We start from the raw sequence: 26,179 nt of genomic DNA, 5'->3' as shown, positions 1-26,179 counted from the left end.
TAGGCAACAAGAGCATAGTCCATAATTGTTGGGTCGTGCGAGACGTCACTGCCGCCTTTTACTTAGGCAGTGACATTCTCAATCGCTTTGCCATTAGTTTGCACCTAATAAACTTCAAAGCTTGGTCCCGATTAGCGGATAATCCCGTGGGCTTTGACGATCCAGAGAAAGCATTTAGGTCAGCTCAATTGCTGCCTTGTGCAGTTGAAATTCAGATTGGAGAGGAAGTCACCATCCCGGAAAGGACCCGACAATTCTCCCTGGAAGTGAAAGTTAAAAGAGGACAGAAATTGAAAAACCCTGATGCCTATATTCATCTAAATGCTTCTCTCCAACAGCAAGGGTTGGGGGTAAACCCAACACCACTAGTCAATATAGAACATGACACCATTCCAGTAGAGGTGGATAACAGCGACTTAGAGTATCACTCTAGCCGCAGGCACCATTATTGGAATGGCGGTTGATGACCAACATTTTTCCATTGATTTAGGCAATGAACTGTTAGGACCAATCCCCAAGGATTGTTTTGACAGTGACAATGATGACAACACAACACAAGGCATGATCTTTACCCGGCATGGGGGGAACTTCCTGGTGTACACTTCCTGGCCTTATGGTAAGGAAGATGTGACTTGTGACTTCAGGAGGAATAAGGTGATTTTCCAGGTCCATGAGGGCTGCCGTTCCCACCTGAAGCCACCAGTCCAAATCAGCACTCTGACCAGGGACTTCTCCACCCAGCTGGAGGAGGCCGCTGAGATAGCAAAACCAGAAGTCTTTCCAGACTTCAGGCAGATGGTTGAAGAGAGAGTCAACCTAGCTGATGCCTGTGAGACTCTGGAGCAGAAGCAAAAGTTGAAACAAGTTTTCTTGGATTTTCAAGATCTCTTTGCGGTGGACTCATATGATTGTGGTCGCATCAACATCCACACAACAGCAATTTCCATGGACCCTGGCATGACTCTAGTGTTTGTGCAGCAATATTGCTTGCCTCTCGCATCAATGGAGTCCCTTACTGAAATAATTAAGAACCCTGAGTCCTGTGGGATAATCCGTCCAGTCCAGAGCACCTTCAATAATTCGGTGCTGGGGATACTGAAGCCAAATGGCCAGTGGAGACTCTGTGCCCACCTTAGGGAGGTCACCAAACGGGTCCATACTTCCTGATGGCCTCTTCCTTACATTGACCAAGGGCTGGCCCAGATCCAGGGGTCACAGGTATTCACTGCAATAGACCTGACCAATGGATACTGGACTGTACCTGTCAGTAGGGAGGACCAATACAAGCTGACCTTCACCTTTGGGGGGCAGCAGTACACATGGACCCAGATTCCCTTCGGATACATCCACTCCGGCAATGAGTTCAACATTTTTCTACATAAGGCCATGCCTGACCTGGGTGAAAGGGGTAACGTGGCTTGTGTAGATGATGTCCTCATAAAAAGCTCAACTGTGGAAGAACACATAGCAGAGATCTGTTATGTTCTGACACAGTTGAGGGCCGCTGGAGCAAAACTTTTCTTTCAAAAGGCACAGTGGTGTAGAACCCATGCCAATGTTTTGGGGCATGAGATTACTCCTCAGGGTCTCTGTCCCCAGGAAAAAGTGGAAGCCCTCCAGAAACTGAAAGACCCCACAACTCTGTCGGAACTAAGGCGCCTCCTTGGACTGACTAATTACAGTAGAAAGTTCATTGAGGGCTACACAGAGATCACAAGACCCCTGATTAATCTTTTGAAGGGGGGGTCAAGTGGGAGTGGGGTCCAGAACAAGCCGAGGCAGTAAGACAGCTTAAAAGAAGCCTCTCACAAGCCCCTTGCCTAGATTACCCTTTCAGAAACAAGGAGGTCTTCTTGGAGACAGAGTTCTCTAATACATGCTTGACTGCAGTATTATACAAAAAAGCATGACAAGGTCAATAAAGTAATCTCCTATGCGAGTAAAACTTTATCCTCTGTTTAGGAAAAATTCAACGACTGTGAGAAGGCACTCCTTGCAACGGGGTGGGCATTGAAGAATTACTGCCAGTTTATCCAGGTGGAACACATAGTGGAGACTCCACACCAGCCTCTGCAATATCTCCAAAGTGACAGAATCCGGGGCGGAAATGTGAGTAATTCCCAAATGACTTCCTGGATTCTGTCAATGCAAAGCTTTCCTGTGGAGGTCAGATATGGCCAAAACAAGAAGAGTCCCCTCGCGCAAGGCCTGGCTGACTTGCATGATTGTGCCAGAGAAAACTGTCTTGAGGACGAGAGTCTAAAAATCAAGGACAACATGGAGGCATACCTCAATTCCCCACACAGTCTTTGAAGAAGACAAGTGTGAGGGAATGCCCACTGTCTATGTGGATGGATGCTCTTACCATGTTGACAACAACGGGGAAAAATAACTTGTGGCCGGCGTAGGGAATGCAAGGGTGAATGAGATCCCAGAACCATCCTCTGGGTACAAGATTGGTCCCCGAAGTAGTCAAGTGGCCGAGTTGATGGCTGTGCATCAAGCCATCCTCACTGCTGTCCAACATCAACTCCACAAACTGGTCATAATCACAGATTCGCGTTATGTACGGAATGGGTTCGTGGAGCACCTGGTTAATTGGAAAACCAGAGGCATGCTATGTGCTAATAACCCTTGAAACATGGGAAATGAATCCAAAATTTTGATTATCTGGTCACCTTGAATGGGATGACCATCTACTGGAAAAAGATCAAGGGTCATTCCAAAGTAGAGGGACCAGACACAACCAGAAAACCGGGGCCATCCAAGGGGATCTAATTGAGATCAATTCCCTGTTGGGGGAAATCCAGGTCACTATCACTAGGTCCCAGACAAATGCCCACAATGAACTCTCAACTGCACAATGGAGTAAGGAGACCCCAGATGCTGATTTGATTACGTAAGTTTTATCAACACATTGAGGACCCTGATAACTTTCCCCTGACGGATACCGATTACATAGGGAAAGAGGACCTCAGAGTGTTGATGAAATGTCCAAAAATGTTCCAAATCCAAGACGGTTTGTTGGTGAGGAAATCCCTAGCTGGCCATGATCAGTGGGTGGTCCCTACCTCATTCCGAAGCCTGATGTTAAGTCACGCCCATGATGCGGCCACAGCCGGTCATAGGGGGTTTCATACAACACTTGAAATCTTAAGAGAGGTTGCATACTGGCCACACATGGGGCAGGACCTCGACCAATACTTGAAGGGGTGTCTTGTGTGTGCACAATTTCAGCCAACATCCCTCACACACTGTGCGTCTCTCCAAAAGAGGGGGATGACACTGCGATGATCAGATTTACAAGTTGATTTTATCGGGCCGTGATTCGCTCCTCTAGGGGAAACAAGTACATGTTGACCGTGACGTGCTTGTTTACTAAATAGTTGGAATGTCTCCCGGCCCCAAACTGCAAGGCAGAACAGCAGCTGCCCTGATGATCAACCACATATTTTCGTGTTTTGGTCTACCCCAAAGGATCGAGTCAGACAGGTAGCCATTTCACCAGCGAAGTAATGACAAAGATGTGGGAGATACTTGGGGTTAAAAGGAAGCTACATATTGCTTACCGGCTAGCCTCTAGTGGTACAGTAGAGAGATATAATAGAACAATTGTGAGCATATTAAAAAAGTTTGTGGCAGATTCTGTGCCAAGTTGGGATATTTCATTACCTCTTGTCCTAATGGCCATCCGATCTACCCCTTCATCTGCAACTAAAATGTCACCGCTTGAGCTGATGACTGGACGCAGGATGGTGCTTCCCCAGCATCTGCTCTACAGAACCCAAGAGCAGGCATTGATCAATGCCTCCACAACTCATGAGTATGTTGAAAATCTAAGAAAACACCTTCAACATGGTTTTGCCTACGCTCAGCGAAATCTAGAGAGATCTGCAGACAGCATGAAGACCCACTATGACTGGAAGACTACCAGAAAAGAATACAGTGTAGGTGACCGGGTCTACTTATACAATTTCCAAAGGAACCAGGCCAAACAGCGCAAATTTTACCTGGAGTGGTCCTTTTGAAATTGTAGACAAAATCTCATCAGTCGCCTACAAAATCGCATCCCCAAAGGCAGTTTGGCAGAGGGGGAAGATAAGTGGGTCCATATTAATCAACTAAAGTGCTGCCATCCTAGACACACTCTGCAGCAACTGGAGGAGTCTTCTGGAACCCCAGAGGGGGCCACTGCAGCTCCATAAAATTCCAACTCTAAAATATTCCATATATAGTCTATAAAATACAATAATAAAAATGTGTCCTGATTTATCAAAATGTATGTGTCTGCCCCACAACATTAATAGTGGTGGGGAAATGTCTACAAATAAGTTCTTGCTTTGTCATCCTAGGTCATCATAGTTGATTGGAAACCATGGAGACTAACCAAGGAGGACTACCCGGGGACCGGGAGCAAAGATCTGAGGGCCCAGAGTATCGCTCAATACTCCCATCAGGACTGGCGAGGAGAACCGATTGATCCACCCCTGATGGAGGAAAAGGCGATGAACTTTGCCATTTGTGGAATCAGAAGAGATGAAACTGGCATCCCAGTCTTGCGAATTCACATTGATGGTTGATCAACGCCAAATCGCAAGAGAGGAGCTTGTGGGATGTTTTAACACCACTAGTCCAGGCCCCGCAACATTCCTGTGCATTGCTTGCAGCAGAAACATCAAAAATGGCCACCGGAGAGCTTTCTGCTCGCTAAAAATCACCCAGAAGTGTGCAGGAAAAATCTGAAAAATAGGCCACCAGCCACTTTTCTTTTGCCTGTAAGGATATTTGGCGTGTTACAGCACAGAGTACAGCACTACTGCACAGGTAGCAATTTTTTTTTTTGATGCAGCACCAAATGCCTATGGTGCATTGCTATATGTGTTACCAGATTAACAAGAAAAGACAGGCTATTCAGTCAAAAATGATTTTAACATATAAGATGCAAATCTATTTTTACAGTTAAAAGCACACGTGCACATTCAAAAATGCACACTATTTTTCACCTGAAATGCCTATGGTGCGAGAGACACATTTGAAAATAATAACTAACCTTACTGATAACTAACCTGACTAATGAAACCTAATCCACTAATAAAAATGTGTCTCCACTGCAGAATTAGGCCTATTCTGAAAGTGAACTTTTAAACGCACATCCATTTTTTTTTTCTCCTCTCTGCTGCCCTGTCCACATAATTACAGGAAGCAAAAGAGCTCGAAAGAACAGGAAATCAGTCAGTTACAAAGTATTACTATAAAAATGAGCAATTGTGTAGAGAAGGAGGAGATGGCATGATTGATTCTGATTGGAGCAGCGTCATAGCAAGTATCATGCTAGAGGGAGTGATCAGGGTTTTGCTGGGGGGAGTTGGAGGAGAGAGAAGGGCAGTCAAGATCTGGCAGAGCTGGGAGAAAGACCTTTACCTGGTTGGAGCATCCCTATCTGCAAAAGCTGAGAATTCCAGGCAATGACCCCGGTTTGAGAAGGCAGGCGTTCCTTTTTACTGGGGTTAATCTTCAAGGGAGCCACATTCAGAAAGAGAACAGCCAAAGAAAACTCTGAACAGATAAGGTAATTACATAAGTGTGGGAGCTGAGTGTGTACGAGACGATAATGTTCAGTCAGAGTAGGAAAGGAGATTCCGGTGCCTTAATCACACGTTAATGTTGCAAATGGTGTTCTGTTCTCCGCCAAGTTTTTTTTTCCAGAGTATTACAGACAATGCTGTTAATGTGCTGTTTTATTTATTTCTGTAAAGAGTGAGATCGTGTTTAAATGCAACTTTTATAATACAGAAAAATACTTGAAAGCAGACAGGTGGTGTGTCTTCTATTTACCAATACAGTGCTGATAATGAGGGGAGATTTTTAAACAATACAATTGTCATCATTTTAAGACAGATGTGTGCATGACATATTCAGTATGGAGAGTTGAGAGTGATTGTTTGTAGCATAGCTCGTTGGAGGTACATGAGCCAATGGGAAGAGAGACTCTCTGAACATAGTTCCCTACCGTATATAAGGTAGTGGAAATTACCACATATAGCTCTCTGTCGTAAATAAGTCAGTGAGATCGCCCATGGTGGCACACTAACACTGAAAATGTGGTATTCCTAAAATGTAGGTCTGAGGTCTCTCTAGTGATTACACGAAAAATCTAAGCAAAGATAAGGGATTCTGGACATTGGGGCCACAAATAAAACAAGGGAATTATGCTCACCAAAATACCACCAACCACGTATACCAAATATGCATGTCTGGGTGCTGAAATAATGCATGTCCACTGTATTATTGTTGCACATGGCCAAATCTGAATACAAAGAGTGATTATTGCTAAGTTACTTTTCGGCGATAATAAAATACCGTCAGGCCCCAAATCTCCACAAAATACCCTACATATTTATGGTGCGTTGCAGGCCGGGAAAGTGATCATAGAGTACCTACTGGGCGTGGCAAGCGTGTCTCACACTGCTATTTGCACATTAAAGGGAACCCATTTTATAATAGCAGTGTGCCACTAAAAACGAATTTCAGAATGTCACAAAGGGAAACCACATTCTCAGATCTAGTGCAATATTTAGAGGCAAAGTTGTTTGCACATGGGAATTGGTCATCGAATAGCACGTTGGAATGGAGTAACCGCATTCAGGGTGAGGTGCAGAAAGAAAAATTAGACAATATTTTTGCAGAAGGCAGCATAATTCAGGTCTGCCTTACAAGATTATTGAATGCAGCCGATAAAAGTGCAGAGAAAGACTGTTTAATACGGCTATACGGCAAAATATGGTTTATTTTAAACAAGTCCCTGCGAATGCAAGAGAATGATACTCAGCTAATTAACAGGTTAAAGACTGAATTAGAGGGGGCAAGTAAAAATCAGGAAATGTTGAGAGCAGAATTGGATGTATGCCAAAAAGACATGCAATTAAAATGCAGAGACTTTGATACTCAGTTATCCATAAGCAAGAAACAATTTGAAGATAGTGAGCAAGAATTGGCACACTTAAAAGCCTTAGTGGATCACATTAGGCAGGATAAAGATGAGGTTGTTTCAGAAATGCAGATTTTACAAAAAGAACATTGTGAAAAAGAAGGTGATCTCCAGAGTGCAGAACAAGAAATGATTAAAATGATTCAAGAAAGAGACAAGAGAAATAAAGAGTTCAATGAATGCCAAATGCAAATGTGCGACATGCAGGAGGTGATTAATAAGATGAGTGATGAAAATAATTATTTGCAAAATGAAGCAACCAGACTCCTTAAAAAGTGTAAGGACTTAGAACAGCAAATGTGCATTCCCAGGTCCCAGGAGAGGCGGCAGGGTACCACATTCAATGGCGTGGAGGTGAATTCTAGCTCTGCCCAAAGAGCTACTGCTCCAGTGACTGGGCCGGTGACTGAACTTGGTTGCAGCGCCCTTGGGGGATTTGATACTCCCATTGGGGGCAGCCACCAATCTCATACACCTGAAAACAGGATTGAATCACAAAATAGTGCAATTCCATGCATTGCAACAAGTAGTCCCATAAAAATAATGAAATCCATTAAAGCCCTGATCAAACCATTTAAAAAGGGAGGTGAATGCTGCATTGAGGATCACTTAGAAGCGGTACATGACATTTTTAAAGCACTCCAGATACCTAAGGAACAGTACAGACAATATTTTCATTTAACTTTAGATGCCCCGACGGCCAGCATCATAAGGGGATTAAATGAACAGCAGAATATGACCTGGTTGGAGTTTGAAAAAGAAATTAGGCGTCATTTTTCTCCTTTTCAATCATTGCAGAAGGCAAAGAAAGTCGCGTACACAATTACTGCTGGACCTAATATATCCCCTCGCCAATTTTTACAAGACTTAAAAAGAGCATTTTCTCGCTTTGATGTATCTTTTGACTCAAATTCCAATGAGTTTAAAACTGCATACTTCTATGGGCTACAGAAAGACATCATATCCCAATTGGTCCGTGAATTTGACCGTGACAAGTCCCTTAAATGGATTGTACATCAAAGCACAAAACTATATGAGGTACTCTATTGTCAGGGTAGAGAAAGTGATAAAATGAAAGATACTAGACCTAAATCTAAAGAACCCTCAGCCACAGTAATGGAAATCAGGTCAGCCAAAATGTCCCTTGAGTCTGCTCAAAGCCAAGGTAAAAATAATGTGACAGCTGAACAAAGGGGTAATCAACAAAGATCGCCATTTCCTGTACCAATGTTCCAATCACATGATCCTAGTAATAGAGAGAGCTACATCAGCCCTAGGTATTTAGGGGACAGACCCCGGGTAGGATATCGGCCTGATATGGCAGGTATGAACAATAACCAGAGACAAAATCAAGATCAAAGAAATGATGGTCCCTACCAGTCGTTGGGGACACAGAGCAGATTTGATCCCAGCACCATGATATATGGTAATCAGGATAGGCCCCGATATGTGGATCGATTTACTGATAATGGAAATCGACATAGGGGCCAGTACCCATAATCTGAGAGACAGGACATGAGGCAAAACGTGAACTACAGTCCACGCCAGTACAATGATTCCCCACCAGGGGACTATAATCAAAGAATGGGTGCAACCCGCTCCCCTCCACAAATGAATCAAGAGTTCAGAAACCATCCCAACCGACATCAATCACCTGAGAGGTATCAGAATAGATCCAATCAGGGGGAAAACAACCAATATCGACCTAGGCCACAGAAAGAGGATCCTAGAGAGATGGAAAGGTTCCAGTGCCTTGAGGCCCAAGTGAAAATGTTAGCTGAGCAAATAGGAAAGCTCTATACAGCGCAAAACCAACCTTCCAAAGAGGGGGCTGATGGCCATAGCAATGACCGGGGGGCTTCCGAAAAGTGACTAAGTACTCATGATAACTGCAGTGCCAAAATGACAGATTGCTCTGATATAATTTTGCATAACGACTCTGAGATGCCTAATGGATTAAAAATGAAAGTACCAGTAAATGAAATTGTGACAGAAAGTGCAAATACTTCTAAAAAAGAGGTACGGTTTAACTTAGAGCTAAATAAAACAGTAAAGTTTTGCACAAATGAAAAAGAAACATTAGGAATTCCAAAAGAACAAAGGAACAGATTTAAGAAAAATGACTCATGCATGGGGAATACCAGTGAACAGGGAGTAAGTGGGGATGCTATAGCTCCTTCCCTGGGCAAGCAAAACAATGACCAAACACAGACAGAAAAAGGAAATACTCACAAGGAGGGTACAAGTCAATCACCTGAAGAATTCTTTGAGCCACATATTTTTGAAGAGGCTGAAAGGGCTGGTATTACACTAAATGATCACAAATGCACAGAATTAAAAAATGACAAATTGCTGAATGATGTTGTTACACATGTTCAGTTGGAGGATTGTAATGTGGTCTCTGATGTTACCCAGATGGATGGGCGAACAGTGGCCACACTCCAAAAAACCTCTGAACATGGAGAAATGAATAAAATCTCTCGCACAGAAATGGGTAAAAAGGAGGGAAAAATGTCTTTTCATTTACCAATGTGCTTAGCCAAAAGTGAAAAAGACCTGAGAAAGGTGAGCCCTGAAATCAGTAGGAATTCACATTTCTTATGTGTATTAGAGGAAGTTGAGGACAGATATTATGCACCCATCACTGTAGAAGAAAAATGCCACACCTTTGCTATGATTGACACTGGCGCACAGACCACAATTATGTCCAAGGAGCTGGTAAAGAGTATCAATGAAGGGAGGCCTCCACAGAGTCAGATCACAGTGAAGGAAAATCAAGGCCCAGTGCATAACTTTAATGGGGAGGAGGTGCCCATCATAGGTGTAACTGAGGTTGACATAAAAATAGGAAAGCACAGAATGAAACAAGAGGTATTGATCACATCTATTTGTGAAATTCCATTTCTGATGGGGACAGATTGCCTGAAAAGATTGTCTCCTCTCATAGATGGGGTGAATGGAGTGCTGTGGTCCTTAACCAAAAAACCATTGAGGCCTAAGAAACTAAAATCACAAAACAGCAATATAAATGAATGTCACACCGTTGCCAAAACAAATGATGCTGTGGAGGTATATCTCCAGAATAGCTGCATACCTAGTGTCACTGTCATATTAATGTGTCAAGACAAAATACAGAGCGACAATGAAAAACTACCTGTACAAATATACTTGGACCCAAGGAAAGATTGGCAGACTGCCATAGATGAGCACACATTATGTTTTTATCTAAAAGAGAAAACGTGCAAACAGAATATTGCTCCTAAAACAGATTCAGAAAAACACATTACCACTCTGGCAGAAATACACATGGAAGATGAGCAACCATGGGTTCATGTTGGTATAAATGATTATCTTAAAACAATAAAAGCCACTTTAGCGCTTGAACATGAAAGGAGTTTCATTAATGAGAAATTGTTGCAAAAAATTATGGAGAGGGAAGAAATCCCGAAATTTAGGATTAAAAACCAATATGTTTCTGGGTTGGACAGTCCATACTTTGAAAACAGAATTGCAGGCAGATGCATCCCTAAAATTAGCATTGGGCAGAAAACAATTTACCATAATGTATGGATAGTGAGTGGAGCACCACATGAATTTTACATGGGAAATGACATCATGCACAGAATGTGTATGGTGTTAGATTTCCTTAATCAAAAAATATGGTCACGCCTAGGTGGTCCGGCACCTGAATTTGAAGACAAAAGAAGGGCTTATCATTGTGCACAACTGGTTCCTTATGCAATCGAATTACAAATGAGGAAAAATACTATTATTCCTGCATTTACAAAACAGTTTGCAATAACACTGAAATGCAAAAATGGACAGCAGATGAAAGGCTCTGATGCATTTGTATGCCTGAATGAATCCATAAAACAGCAAGGCCTGGATTATGAATACATTCCATTGGTAGACATTGGTGAGGGATCTGTAAAAATCATGGTAAATAATAAAGGTTGTCAGGATATTCATTTAGAGGAAAACTCCCCATTAGGAATGGCCATACAAAAATCACATTATACGGCAGATTTAAATAACATGGTGATTGGGAATATTCCTGAAAAATATGTAGATGCCAAGGGCGAGTTGCCAGAACACCTGGACTCTCAGCCCAAAGGAATATTTAAAATTCATTCTGTGTATCCTTATGATTCAAATGAGACGGTGTGCTGCCATCAAGAGGATTGCATAATATTTAATTTAAATGAAAATGAAACAGAAAATCAGCCCATTGAAGTGGAAGCTGATATGCCAAAATATTTAAAAGTGGCAGCTTTACAAAAAGACACAGCCACACAGTTAGAAGAAAGCGCCGAGATTCCCTTACCAGAAGATTTTCCAGAATTTTCCAAAATGGTAGAAGAGCAGATCTCCTTAGCGGATGCATGTGAAAGCAATGAAGAGAGGGACAATCTGAGGGAGATATTTATGGAGTTTAAGGATGTATTTGCAAAAGATGCTTATGATTGTGGTTTAACTGATTTACATGTGGCCACACTGCCAGAAGGGTGTAGCAGAAACCCAGTGTTTGTACGCCAGTATAGACTACCGCTGGCATGTTTAGAATCATTGGCAGAGATTATTAAAAATTTGGAATCACGGGGAATCATCAGGCCCATTCATAGCACATCCAATACACCTATTTTAGGTGTATTGAAGCCAAATGGTCAATGGCGGCTATGTGCAGACTTGAGAGAGTTAAATAAAAGAGTACCAATATCTAGATGGCCACTGCCATTCATTGATCAGGGCCTAGCTCAGATACATGGTTCAAATGTATTTACCACATTAGATCTCACCTCTGGATATTGGTGCGTGCCATTGGCAGAGGAGATACAGAATTTATTTTCCTTTACATTTCACAGGACTCAATATGCCTGGCTTAGAGCTCCGTTCGGGTACATCAATAGTGGGAGTGAATTTGGCATATTTTTGAGAAAGGCCATGCCGGATGCAGCGGAAAGAGGAACAATAGTTTATGTGGACGATGTCCTGATAAAAAATGAAAGTTTGAAAAGCCATTTTGATGAAATAAGACATGTACTTGGCCAATTGCAGAAAGCAGGCGCCAAGGTATCTTTGCAAAAAGCACAATGGTGCAAGAAAAAAGTGAACTTTCTAGGGCATGAAGTGACTGAACATGGGCTAAATCCACAAAAGAAGAAAATAGAGGCCATACAAAGATTAAAAGATCCTAAAAATGTGAAAGGAGTAAAAAGTTTATTAGAGATGACAGGCTATAACAGAAAGTTCATTGAAAATTATGCAGAAATCACTCAACCATTGACTAAACTGCTTAAACTGAATACTCCCTGGAAATGGGAAAAAGGGCAGTCTGATGCAGTGGCTAAATTAAAGGAATGTCTTGTAAAGGCACCATGTTTAGCATACCCCATAAAGGACAGGGATTTCTTTATAGAAATAGGTTTTTCTGAACATTGTATGTCAGCAGTGTTATCACAAAAACACGATTTGAATCACAAAACCATTGCATATGCAAGTAAGGCCTTTTCCCAAGTTGAAATGAAATTTAATGAATGTGAAAAGGCCCTATTAACCACTGTGTGGGCGCTACAACATTTCCGCCCCATTGTTCAGGGAGAAAAGGTGATTATTGAAACAAATCATCAACCTTTGCAATTTTTAGAGAGTAAAAGAATTAGATCAGGCAATCTAGCACAATCCAGAATCACTTCATGGACGCTGGCATTACAAGGTTTTCCCGTAGAAGTGAGATATGGACAAAATAAAAAGAGCCCAATTGCTCAAGGGTTAGCTGACTTACATGACTGTGCAGCTGAACAAATAACAAATGAAATGGAAGTGGAAACTAGTTTGCAAGAATTTGAACAATCACCACACAAAGCTTTTGATGAAAAAACATGCAAGGATTTGCCAACTGTATATGTGGATGGTTGTGCTTTTCACATTGAAAATGACAGTAATAAACAATTAGTGGCAGGAATAGGAAATGTCTGGTTGAAATGTGAAGGCGTTCCCAGTATAGGGATGAGGATTGGAGATAGGAGCAGTCAGGTGGCGGAATTGGCAGCCATTTATAAAGCAATTGCTACTGCAGTTGATAAAAAGTTCAGTGAAATTGTCCTGGTGACTGATTCTGACTATGCACGGAATAGCTTTGTGGAGTATTCGCCTGGTTGGAAAGCAAGAGGCATGGTTACATACAACAAAAAGCCACTTAAACATGGAAAAATGATACAAGCCATAGACAAATTGGTGTCAGAAAATAATTTAACAATATACTGGAGAAAAATTCGTGGGCATTTAAAAACACCAGGAGAGGATAAGGAGGGAAATGATAAGGCAGACCACCTGGCTAAGATTGGGGCTGTGATGGGAGAATTGCTACCTATTGATTATTTAATGGGTGAAATACAAATTGATGCAGTCACACGTTCTAAAGCACCAAAGGAGGTAGATCAACCGGTGGTGCAGTGGAGTCATGACACGCCAGACCAAGATTTGATTGAGGCACAAAAGAATGATCAAATTTTGGGAATCTATTATAATCATTTGATAGATCCTGAACAAAATCCTTTAACAGAAAATGATTGTATGGGAAAAGAAGAGTTGAGGGTGCTATTAAAGAACAAAACACGAATTAGATTACAGGATGGACTCATGATTAGAGAGTCCATAACAGGGCAAATACAGTATATATAGTACCCCTTTCATTCAGAGGACTAATGCTACACCATGCACATGATGCCATAACTGCAGGCCATAGAGGTTCACAAAAAACATTAGAAATACTAAAAGATTATGCTTACTGGCCACATATGTCCCAAGATGTGGAATTATATACTAGAGGATGTCTAGTATGCGCCCAATTTAAACCTGCTTCACCAATGCATAGAGCACCATTGATGAAAAGAGGCCTAACTCTCCCATGGTCAGATTTGCAAATAGACTATGTAGGTCCTTTAAAAAGGTCGAGCAGGGGACACCGTTATATTTTGAGTGTGGTATGTTTGATGTCGAAGTGGATTGAATGCATTCCTGCACCAGATTGTAGTGCGCAAACAGCAGCCACATTGCTGGTGAACCATGTGTTCTCAAGGTTTGGGTTGCCACAAAGAATTGAGTCAGACAGAGGAAGTCATTTCACAAGTACTCTAATGAGTAAGGTATGGCAAATACTAGGTGTGAAAAGGAAACTACATATCGCATATCGGGCGGCGTCTTCAGGTACAGTTGAAAGAAGCAATAGGTCTGTTGTGGATATTTTAAAGAAATTTGTGGCAGAAGCAGGTTCGAGCTGGGATTTACGTTTACCGTTGGTTTTGATGGCAATCAGGTCGACTCCTGCCAAAGCAACAGGTGTTAGCCCCCATGAGGTCTTAACAGGTAGGAAAATGGTGTTACCACAACACCTACTATACAGAACACATGAGCAAACCCTTGTGAGTGCATCCACAGTTCATGAATATATTGATGAACTGAGGAGGCATTTGCAACATGCATTTGCTTTTGTGCAGAGAAATCTGGAAAGAGCTGCTGACAGTGCAAAATCGTATTATGATAAAAAGACATCAGTAAAGGAATACAGTGTAGGGGATCAGGTATACAAGTTTCATTTTGGAAAAAGTAAACAGAAAAATTCTAAATTTCTAGCAGCCTGGCAGGGGCCATTTCGAATTATAGATAAGGTCTCTCCTGTAGTGTATAAAATTTTGAAAAATGAAGGTGAAACAGCAATAGAGCAGTTTGTCCATGTAAATCAAATCAAACCATGCCATCCCAGACATGAGATCAGGCAGCTTGAGCATGTAGAAACAGATAAAGTCCCTTGAACACAAAAAGAGAAAATAAATGGGTGTAATCAGGAGGCAGTGACAAGGAAGTTAAAAAAGTTGATTGTTATGATGGTACATAAACACTGTAATATATGTAAAAATATATAATATAAATAAATAAATAAATAAATAAATAAATAAATAAATGCACATATAATGGAAGCTCATGGTTGGTGTGCAGAGAGAAAATGTGTTAAATATTGAATGCTGTTTTATATCTGCTTGTTTTCTTTTAACTTGTGTTTAATTTCAGGAAAAAAAAAAAAAAAATGAAATATTTTTACCAAGCATGCTTTATTTTTGGCAAAAGGATGAAGTTAGTATTATGCTATGTACTTAATTTGTTTATTTTCTATTTTGATTTAGACAATTAACATTATTTGGTCGGAGGTTCTGGGATCAGAGCCCACGGGAGAGACGATGGAGTCCTGGAGCCCACGAGGACGGATTCCGGGAAAGCCCCAAAGAGGGGTGAAGACCAAGGCTGCAAAGCGATCAGCATTGAAGATGATACCGATGATATGGTTAATGATGATGATATTTGGAGGGATCTTCAAGAATTCAGAAGCACAGGTTGTCATTGAACCTGGACCAGCATCTGGTATCGCGGTGGAAGAGGCACCAGGATTCATCATGAGTGATAGAAGGATGATTTTCCAAAATATATACATACCGTTAAATCCTGAGATTTTGATTGGAAAACACTTGAACAATACCGGAATTAAGATTGAACAGACTAAAGAGTGGCTGGAAATGAGAAAAGAGGACGCTAAGCAGTCAATAAGAGATATATTAATGCAATTGGAAAAAACATTCGTGAATTCAGCAGACATTAAGAAGAAGAGAGGAAAGAGAGGTGCGGTGATGCTCGCGATATCAATGGTAATGTCTATAGTTGGAGCGGTAATAGGTACCACAATATCAACAGCCAATTCTATTTCGGTAGGAACACTGAGTACTAAAGCACAACAACTGAGTATTGATCTAGAAATAATACAAAAAACATTAGATGGAATTAGAGGGGGACTGGATGAACAAGTGAGATTCATAAATGAAACTGCAATCATTCTAAATGAACAAGCGGATGTAATGCAACGGGCGACTAAAATAATACTTAAGCATGACAGAACTTTAAATGAAATATTGAACATAATGAGTCCTGTTGATAGATTATTAACGAATTATATGAGAGAAGTTCAAACTGCAGTTTCACAATTGATTCAAGGACATATTCCCTTGTATTTTGTTTCGCAGGATATCATTCGTCAAATGATAGAAAGATTGACCAGGAGGGAAATTGACATAATACAGGTAAAAATTGCATTCGAAATGGGGAATGCAATGCCGTTATATGTGGACTTGGAAAGACTAGAGATCGGATTTTTGCTATGCATCCCATATGTAGCCCCTGAACTTATTTATCAAACAAAGTGGGTACACAACGTGGGATTTTGGCAAGAGGACAAATTCATTAAGATTAAGACTCCAGAAGTGGTGGCATTTCAGTCATGGGAACCTGAAGTTTATTTAATACCAAACCTGGAAACATGTGTAACATTTAAAGAACAAAATTATATGTGTCCAGGTAAACCGTTTGTTCCTGATGCCACGGATTCTATTTGTGGTTTGAAATCTGACCCAAGTATATCAGAGGGATGTGAAGTGATTATTAGTAATATGGGGAGTGAAGAAATGGCACAGGCTAAGATGGTCAGAGGTAAATGGTTGGTCAGCACCTGTTTAAAGAACATGACGGTAGTACATTTAAACCATGGAACATACGTGGTTAAACAGGTGAAATATAATGTTTTTTATTTACAGGTTCCAAAGGATGCAATTGTGTCAATTGGGGGATTAACATTGTTTCATGTAACAAATGATGTTTGGGAAAGCCAAGTGGAAAATATCGATTTTTTTCAAAGGGATACTTTTCCAATAGGTCCGGATGTGGAATATTTATTGAATCACAAAGAAAGACATGTTATAAAAATGAATTTGAGAAAAAACAATATTACAATTAGTAATCTGGGCATAATAGAAGTGGAAAGATTTAATTGGGGAACCTGGGGGGAACGCTCAATAGTGGGTTTGGCTATCCTGGTGCTAGTCATGGGCGGATGGTTGATTGTGTTATCAGTAAAAATGAAGATGTTATTGATTTTACTAACTACGTCAGGAAGAGAAAGATATCCCAATACACATGCATTTTAAAAGAAAAAAGAAAGAACAATTTGTTTTTAGGAATTGGCTTGGATCGTAGCCAAATTCTAAAAACAAAAGGAGGGTATGTAAGGATATTTGGCGTGTTACAGCACAGAGTACAGCACTACTGCACAGGTAGCAATTTTTTTTTTGGATGCAGCACCAAATGCCTATGGTGCATTGCTATATGTGTTACCAGATTAACAAGAAAAGACAGGCTATTCAGTCAAAAATGATTTTAACATATAAGATGCAAATCTATTTTTACAGTTAAAAGCACACGTGCACATTCAAAAATGCACACTATTTTTCACCTGAAATGCCTATGGTGCGAGAGACACATTTGAAAATAATAACTAACCTTACTGATAACTAACCTGACTAATGAAACATAATCCACTAATAAAAATGTGTCTCCACTGCAGAATTAGGCCTATTCTGAAAGTGAACTTTTAAACACACATCCATTTTTTTTTTGTCCTCTCTGCTGCCCTGTCCACATAATTACAGGAAGCAAAAGAGCTCGAAAGAACAGGAAATCAGTCGGTTACAAAGTATTACTATAAAAATGAGCCATTGTGTAGAGAAGGAGGAGATGGCATGATTGATTCTGATTGGAGCAGCGTCATAGCAAGTATCATGCTAGAGGGAGTGATCAGGGTTTTGCTGGGGGGAGTTGGAGGAGAGAGAAGGGCAGTCAAGATCTGGCAGAGCTGGGAGAAAGACCTTTTCCTGGTTGGAGCATCCCTATCTGCAAAAGCTGAGAATTCCAGGCAATGACCCCGGTTTGAGAAGGCAGGCGTTCCTTTTTACTGGGGTTAATCTTCAAGGGAGCCACATTCAGAAAGAGAACAGCCAAAGAAAACTCTGAACAGATAAGGTAATTACATAAGTGTGGGAGCTGAGTGTGTACGAGACGATAATGTTCAGTCAGAGTAGGAAAGGAGATTCCGGTGCCTTAATCACACGTTAATGTTGCAAATGGTGTTCTGTTCTCCGCCAAGTTTTTTTTTTCAGAGTATTACAGACAATGCTGTTAATGTGCTGTTTATTTATTTCTGTAAAGAGTGAGATCGTGTTTAAATGCAACTTTTATAATACAGAAAAATACTTGAAAGCAGACATGTGGTGTGTCTTCTATTTACCAATACAGTGCTGATAATGAGGGGAGATTTTTAAACAATACAATTGTCATTTTAAGACAGATGTGTGCATGACATATTCAGTATGGAGAGTTGAGAGTGATTGTTTGTAGCATAGCTCGTTGGAGGTACATGAGCCAATGGGAAGAGAGACTCTCTGAACATAGTTCCCTACCGTATATAAGGTAGTGGAAATTACCACAAAATTACCACATATAGCTCTCTGTCGTAAATAAGTCAGTGAGATCGCCCATGGTGGCACACTAACACTAACACTGAAAATGTGGTATTCCTAAAATGTAGGTCTGAGGTCTCTCTAGTGATTACACGAAAAATCTAAGCAAAGATAAGGGATTCTGGACATTGGGGCCACAAATAAAACAAGGGAATTATGCTCACCAAAATACCACTAACCACGTATACCAAATATGCATGTCTGGGTGCTGAAATAATGCATGTCCACTGTATTATTGTTGCACATGGCCAAATCTGAATACAAAGAGTGATTATTGCTAAGTTACTTTTCGGCGATAATAAAATACCGTCAGGCCCCAAATCTCCACAAAATACCCTACATGCCTATGTCAGTGGTAACACTGGAGACCACTGCCAAAACCCATCATTTGGCTACCCACAGAGCAAAAGTACTGCAAAATAAACACAGAGCTGTGTGGAAATCCATTTTTCTTGGTTGTCAAATTTGCAAAAATCATGGCTCCTTGTTGGGTGTTGAACATCATTCTACTTCAAGAATCCACATAAATATAATGTCAGCAGAAGTATATGTAATCGGAACAAAATCCACTTTTGAATATGGTTGCTGGAAAGAAATATGTCAAAAATCGGTGCAATACCGTTAATCGCCTCTGTCAGATGCTGGCGATCTCTAAATCTGACAGGTGAAACTTGTGTCTCAAAAGCTAAATATGCCAAAGAAGGGACTTCCCTCAAATGCAATATAGGGTGTCACCCATTGATTTTCATGTTGAAAAAGACTGGAATTGAAGAAATGTTTGCTTATTTTAAATGTGTAACTAATTTTTCACAAGAAACAATGTCACAATTGACCATAAGGAAACCTGATTCAGCTAAAACTTCAAAGAGGCTTTCTTCCCCTGAGACCACAATACTCTGTTCCTTCCCACCAAAAGGAGAGGATATCTCATTGGGATGCTAATGAGAGACTTCCTCTGCTGCTCTGGGAAAGAGACAATGGATTCCTTGAACTGAATGGAAATGCTAATTCGGGTGTGACTGACAACTTCCCAGGAAGACAAGCCCATGTGACTCTGACTCGGCCAAGCCTTGGAGGCGGGCCAGACTGAAAATGTGGATTTGAAACTGAAGAAAATATTGTTTGAGAAAAAGACATATAGCAAATTGTACTGAACTGATAAAAATATGGGATGTATAGGTTATTAAAATGAAAAATTTGCTCACAGTTTAAAACTAATCTGGAATCTGTGCGACATTCAGAGACTGAACCACGAAAAAGTTCATATTCTAGCTATTGTGATTATGCTAGGAACATGAAACATTACAGGAATATGCCCAGAGGCTATGTGCATGTATGTGTAAAAATTGGTACAGAACTGACACGGAGTAACTGCCCAAAAGCGTGAAAAATTGTCATTTATGAACCAAAACTCGTAGGAGAATGAGGCTTGTACAGAAACGTACCTTAGTCAATCTATCATGTAAATATGTATTATGAACAAGTTGTGCATATTGGAAATGTGTTTTTTGGGAAAAATAGATTTTCTGGGTAAAAGCAAAGGGGAGGGATGTTTTCTGGACTCTAAACACCATGTCACTCTGACACATGATGACACCTCATGACACACTGTTCCCTTCTCAAATCAGGAGAGTGGGGAATTCTCTGACCTATCAGATCCTTAGAGGGTTGGGCATTGTGTAATCAGCCGCCCCACCCCTTTGGAAGAAGGATAAATAGGGACTGTTGAGGACCCAGACACACACACATTCACTCATCACTGATCTACCGGCGAAGCGCACTGCAGGAAGAACCCATCTCTAGAATCAGACTCCACATCCAGACTCCAGAAGCAAACTCCAGAACCAGACCCCAGAACCCTGAAGCAGAGGCCTAACCCAAACAGCTGACCCCTTTTCAGCAGGCCTTTAAAAAATCTTGCAACCTGGTTTTAACCCTTAAACTTCCAAAGGGGCTAAACCATTCAACAGCCTGGCTGAGCTGTTTTGCTGCTTCTGGCCAAGAACCCTTGCTAGAACCCAAGATCAGTCCAGCAGAGCTGTAAACCAGAACCCGTCAGCTCCAGTCCAAGAGGCCGTGCAGACCAGAGTGCCTTTTGCTGAGAGCAGAACGCAGCACTGGTGACCTGTCCGGTGGTGAGCGAAGTCCAAGCCAAACCTTTGACCAGATCTTTGGCAGGCCCATTCCATTCCAAAGCCATAGTAGGGAGTATGTAGCATAGACCTGTCGATAGTCATCTCTTAGTATTAAGTAACCCAATCCAAACCATTGCAACATATCCTGACTGTATTATTGAATCTCTCTTGTCTACCTTAAATCCTTCTCTCATCAACATAATCCTGTGATAATTGTAGTGATAATCATCTGTGAGCTAATATTTTTCTGAAGTCAAGTGTCCTGGCTGGAAAAAGTCAAAGTGGAAGGCGCCCTGTTCTGGTGGCTGTCCCTTTGGGTATCTTGCATCTTCACAGCCCCTTAGTTAAGCCCATCCTTATTGGTAAATCTTCAAAAGCGCAATCTCATTTGTAAAATCTTGACTCTTTTTGACATTCCAATTCCATATAGTTTTTCCGTAATCGCGTTTCTTGCACGAGGAAAAGTTGCAGCGATTTTGGATTTGGCTCAATTTCACCACATGTAAAAACAGCTATTTCTTGCTTTCCACTTCTGAATTTCGTTTTTCATCTGCTAACCATTCAACAATTATTGCTAGTGTTTCCCTGAACCAATCCAAAGCAACTCTCACTAGTTCTGAATCCCAGTTAGCGAATTAAAATCATTTTTAGCATTTTTCCCATTCAATTCAACCACATTTAAAAGCAATTGACCTGTTTTAAAATCATTACTGTTCTCTCTAAGCTTGCTGGGGGGGAATCGAGATTGAAACTGCAATTGTTGATTGTTATTCCTGAAACCTGTGTGCCCTCATTCCATCTATTCATATTGCATATTGCGGGGAGTGAGTAACAGGGGGGGAAGAGTGATCCCATTGTCTTTGATTGAAGTCATATCAAGTTTTATTTCTGTGTTGCATTCCTTCCTATCATTGCAATTTCTTGAACACCTACAAAGTATTCTCTGCTACATTATTCTTCCTATTCCTACTCCTAATGGATTTACTGGGGAGAAAGTAGATTGTTGGCAAAATTGGTTTGGGAACATGTAAGAAGCTTCTTTCTTCATCCGAAATAAGCCCCTGGCGGTGCCATCCTTGTATTAGATGGCTCAGATCTGTGATGATTTCCATTTTGGGATTAGAGGGCAATATATCATAACAGTCAGGTGTGTCCAAATGCTGTTGTGCCATTTTTACATAATCTTGCCTGTTCATCACATTTATATTACCGCCCCTGCCAGTGACCCACCAACATGAACGTGAACAACATAGATAGCATACACCAGTCAACAAACACATTTATTATTTAAATATTAAAATACCTAATTCTGATTTTCCATTTAAGAAGAAATAATTACTAAGCAAAATTATTAAGCATGGGACTCCGGTATCAAATGCAGCCTCCCTTTAACTTCGTATACACAGGTACCCAAAATATGGCCGACAACTTTAAATAGCCGCCATAGAAACAGACATAGGACTACGGTCCCCATGACAACAACATAAACACTTTAACAAACCAGGACCTACGCCATTTCACATCGATGCAGGACGCGAGAAAACACATCTTTACAAGTAAGCCCCTAGGGGCCCAGGCAGCTCACCAACTCTGAGGACCAATCTCCTTAAGGACGGTTCGTTACCTCACATGAGTCCATGATTGACATAGTTAATAGCGGGACATTTACTAACAATAACATCAAGCCGCAGCGCACAAACTATGTACTAGTATTTCTGCAATCAGCACGCCCTGTCTCAGACCTTGTCCCATAAGGATTCTAGAAATAATATTAAAATATGTGTGGACGCACGCAGCACCGCTCGTTGTTTTGATGAAGTTTTACGCTGACTAAAATGGGACGACTACAATCACGCTCACGTGCCAGTGATGCTTGATAAACCTTCCCATAAATTGAATTTGGAACAGGGGGAAAATCAAAATACGTACGGGCGCACGCCGTTCCCTTTATTACTTATATTCAGCTCTATACTGGGCCAACCATGATTACGGCCACATGAACTGGAGACATTATGTTAGCCAGTGATGCCGGATATACCTTGCCGGATATTTATGCATACCTTTTAAATTTGGCACACAAAGAATGTAAATATTACAATGAGTTGTACGTATAGTACGGAGATTACTTATCACCCTTTTTCCTCCCCCTGCCCTTTCTACCCTTGCAGTTGGGATTTATCCCAGTAATATTCAACAATTTTAACTACCCTAACGCCTAAGAGTGACACCACTGGGTAAGACCAATAATCTCTTTTCTTTTTACAACCTGTAAAACAATTACATTGACATTAAGCATTGAAACTAACCAACATATTCATGTGTAACCTTTGTATTCCGATTTCTACCTAACCTTCCTTCCCTTATTCCCCACCCTAAATCTCTGTCTCATTATTATACACACTGTGTAATTCCACATGGACATAACTACATATTACTATCATTATTCTTTGTTTTCCCAATATTTTTTGTGTTCTTTTATTTCTTGCTTAAATGTTGGCACATTCTTTGAATATGACACTGTTGTTTTTATCTCTAACTGAATGTGTATATATATTTTTATTGGCTGTCTAACAATTGGGTTTGTCCAACTATGTTTTTTACACAAAGATATGCCCTGATTTGAGAAAGGCACTTTGCCGAAACACGTGTTATCATAAAGGGCCACTAATTAAACTTACTAACTACCTAACCATTGAGTACCTTTGGAATCAGCATCATGTTTTGGCGCAGTAATAAGGTGTGATCAAAGCACTTCATTCCTATTTTTACAAACGGAGTTGGGGAACTCATAGTCTCTGTTTTCTTTGACACACCAATGCGACAGTGCAATTTTGCAACAAATAGGTCGCAGAGGTTAGAAAGTGATATCATTAAAAAAGTTCCCTTAACAGTTTTCTAAAATAATAATATTGCAAAAAAGTTGCAATTATCACCAGAATTTCCTTTCTAAATGACTATCTAACTTTAGAGCTCTCAACAATTTTACCATTTCTGCAGTTAGAAAAGTTTCATCCCCAGATGAAACTCTGAACCAAAATTCCTCTGTGTCTAGCCAACTAATATCATGGACGAATCTTCTCAGTCTCAAGACTCGCAACTCCCTTGTGCCCGAGCACTTAATTACCAGATGTTTTAATGTTTGGCATTCATTGCCACCACATTTCATACAGCAATTATCTGATTGAGCTATGTCTCTGGCTGATTGAAATTCCAGAGTAGGGAGTAAATTGAGTCTGAACCTTAAGAAAAGTTCCCTAGAGCTCAGATCTGGATATTTTGTCAAGTATGGGGGCAGAATCGTCCTTTTTTTCCTGCCGTGTTGGATTTTGCACCAGCCCTTCATCCCTTCCGATACAGACCAGTTCAACATTGGGGCTATCTGGGCCGCCATAATGTATTTGCTATTCCGTGAAACCCCAGACCTCCTTTAAGTGGCGCTTGAAAGAGAACCTTCCTGGGAACCGTAGGCCTTTTCCCATTCCATATAAAGGAAGGGACACACTTCTGCATGTTTTTTAACAATTTGGATCAGCATTTTGATTGGGAGAGAGCTTACCACGTACAAGAGTCAGGGCAGTGGCATCATTTTCACTGCTGCTATCTGAGAGAACCATGACAGTTACAGTAGGTCCCATCTTTTAAGGTCCGCAGTTAGTTTCTTCCACAGAGGGAGTATGCCTGCTCTAAAGCGGTCAGCATAGTCCCTGGTCAGTGTGATCCCTAGATAGTCTATTTCTTTTGATTCCCAAATGACAGGAAAGCTGTTGCACCACTCCTCCGTCTCCCCCGGGTCCTCTCTTATATTGAGAGCCTTTGATTTGGAGTAATTGATCAAAAACCTTGAGGCATCTGTGAAATCTTATAACACGGACATCACCTTCGGCAAAGATCTGGATGTATTTTGCAGGAACATTACATCATCTGTGTATAATGCATTTGTGCGATATTCTTCATTGCTGACCACTCCTAGTCTCTCTTGATCATGTCTAATTACAGCGACCAATGGCTCCATGGCCATTGCAAATTGTAAAGGCATCACAAAGTAGACACAGACAACAGGTTCAAGTTTTCTTCATAAACTTTTATTAACTCAAAAATACAGGATGGAGTAAGGCCTAACTAGCTCTATACTAAGGTGGGATTTCCCTACCTAAATAAAACTAAGGATAGTCTGGGTCAGGAAGTCCAAAGTAAGTGTCTGTGTCCAAAACCTATTTGCCCTAATGTTTAACTGTATGCATTGTGTAAGGATGTCAGCATCAAAATGACTAGTGTTCAAAGTAAAGTTCAGAACTTCTTCCAGCTCTTGGCTTGCAACCCGCTTCCCCTAGACAAGGCATAGGACTTCCCTTCCCCAAGAGTTAAAATCTTCCTGCTTTTCAAAACAGCACAATTCCTTGGGACACTTCCCAGCTCCTATAATATTGTTCTTTTCCACTGGTTTGCATAGACAGTTCTGTTTCTTGATTTCAAAACACATACAAATCTGTTGTACTATACTTTCAAGCTTCTTTACGAGGGCTTTCAGTGGCTTTTCCATACAGGGGTGCACTCGGTCTAGGTGCGGTTTTCAGACTACACAGTCCACCCATTACAGGTCATGCAACCGGTCCACCTTCCTTGCGGCTTTTTCATGAACAGTTGGCCACTCTTTCAACTTGGCAGGGCCCCTTTGCTTAATCTACCTGTGGCACACCCTCCTGACTCTGCACAGTGGCTTACTTGCTCACAATGCACTTTTTGCATTTTCTTGTCAGTGGTTTTTTCCTCATAAAATACAGTTCTTTGCCTTCTCATGGCTTTGGCCAATGCTTGCTTCTCAGGTCTTCTAATGCCTTGCACCCTGGCTGTTGCCACGGCTTGTTGTTTCATATAACCCTGTTCCTTTGAATTCTCTTGGCCTTGGCAAACGCTCAATTTCTCATATAATACAATTCATTGTCTTCCATTGGCTTTTGTATAAATGTTTGTTTCTCAGGTAATATAGTGCCTTATACCTTGGCTGTTGCCTATGCACGCTTTCTTATATAATACAGTTTCTTTGACATCTTGTGGCTTGTGCCAACTCTCGTTTCAGTTCTTTGCATCTAATAGATTTGCAATCTTTCACTCCACTCAAAATGCTTCTTTCTTTTATAATACAGTTCTTTGCTTCTGGTAGATTTACAGTCTTTCTTTCACTCTGTTCAATATTCACAAGTGCTCCCAACTTGCTTTCACTCTTAGATATTTAAATTGCTTTAATTTCGTTTGGAATTCAAAAGTACTTTACTTTCACCTTGTTCAGCATTCACAGTAATGTTCAGTTCAGTATAAATCAATGTGTATTATCTGCTTTACGTATTCGCCTGTCAGCCCTGTGTTCCCCCTTCTTAGCACACTCACTGGTCAGTGCTTACAGCTTTGCTGCGAGGTCCTCATCCACCATGGGCTCTCTTCCTGTGCAGTACCTCGCTCCATCTCCCGGCGGCTCTCCATGGATCCGCTTACTCAGCAGTGCTCCTCCTGCAGCTTGGCGTTTCCACAACCACTTGCTCGGTCATGCCGGCTTCCCTCCTGGGTGTGCCCACTGGCCTCCAGCATCCTTCACTTGCGCTTCCCACTGCATAAACTCAGCATCCTTTCTCGGGTCTCGAGCACTCCACTTGCCACACCGCTCATCC

Source organism: Ambystoma mexicanum, chromosome 6q (genome assembly GCF_040938575.1).
Source record: "Ambystoma mexicanum isolate Mex_15411 chromosome 6q, UKY_AmexF1_1, whole genome shotgun sequence".
Classification (NCBI taxonomy): domain Eukaryota; kingdom Metazoa; phylum Chordata; class Amphibia; order Caudata; family Ambystomatidae; genus Ambystoma; species Ambystoma mexicanum.
The sequence above is the reverse complement of the archived record's forward strand: the minus strand, read 5'-3'. Positions refer to the sequence as shown.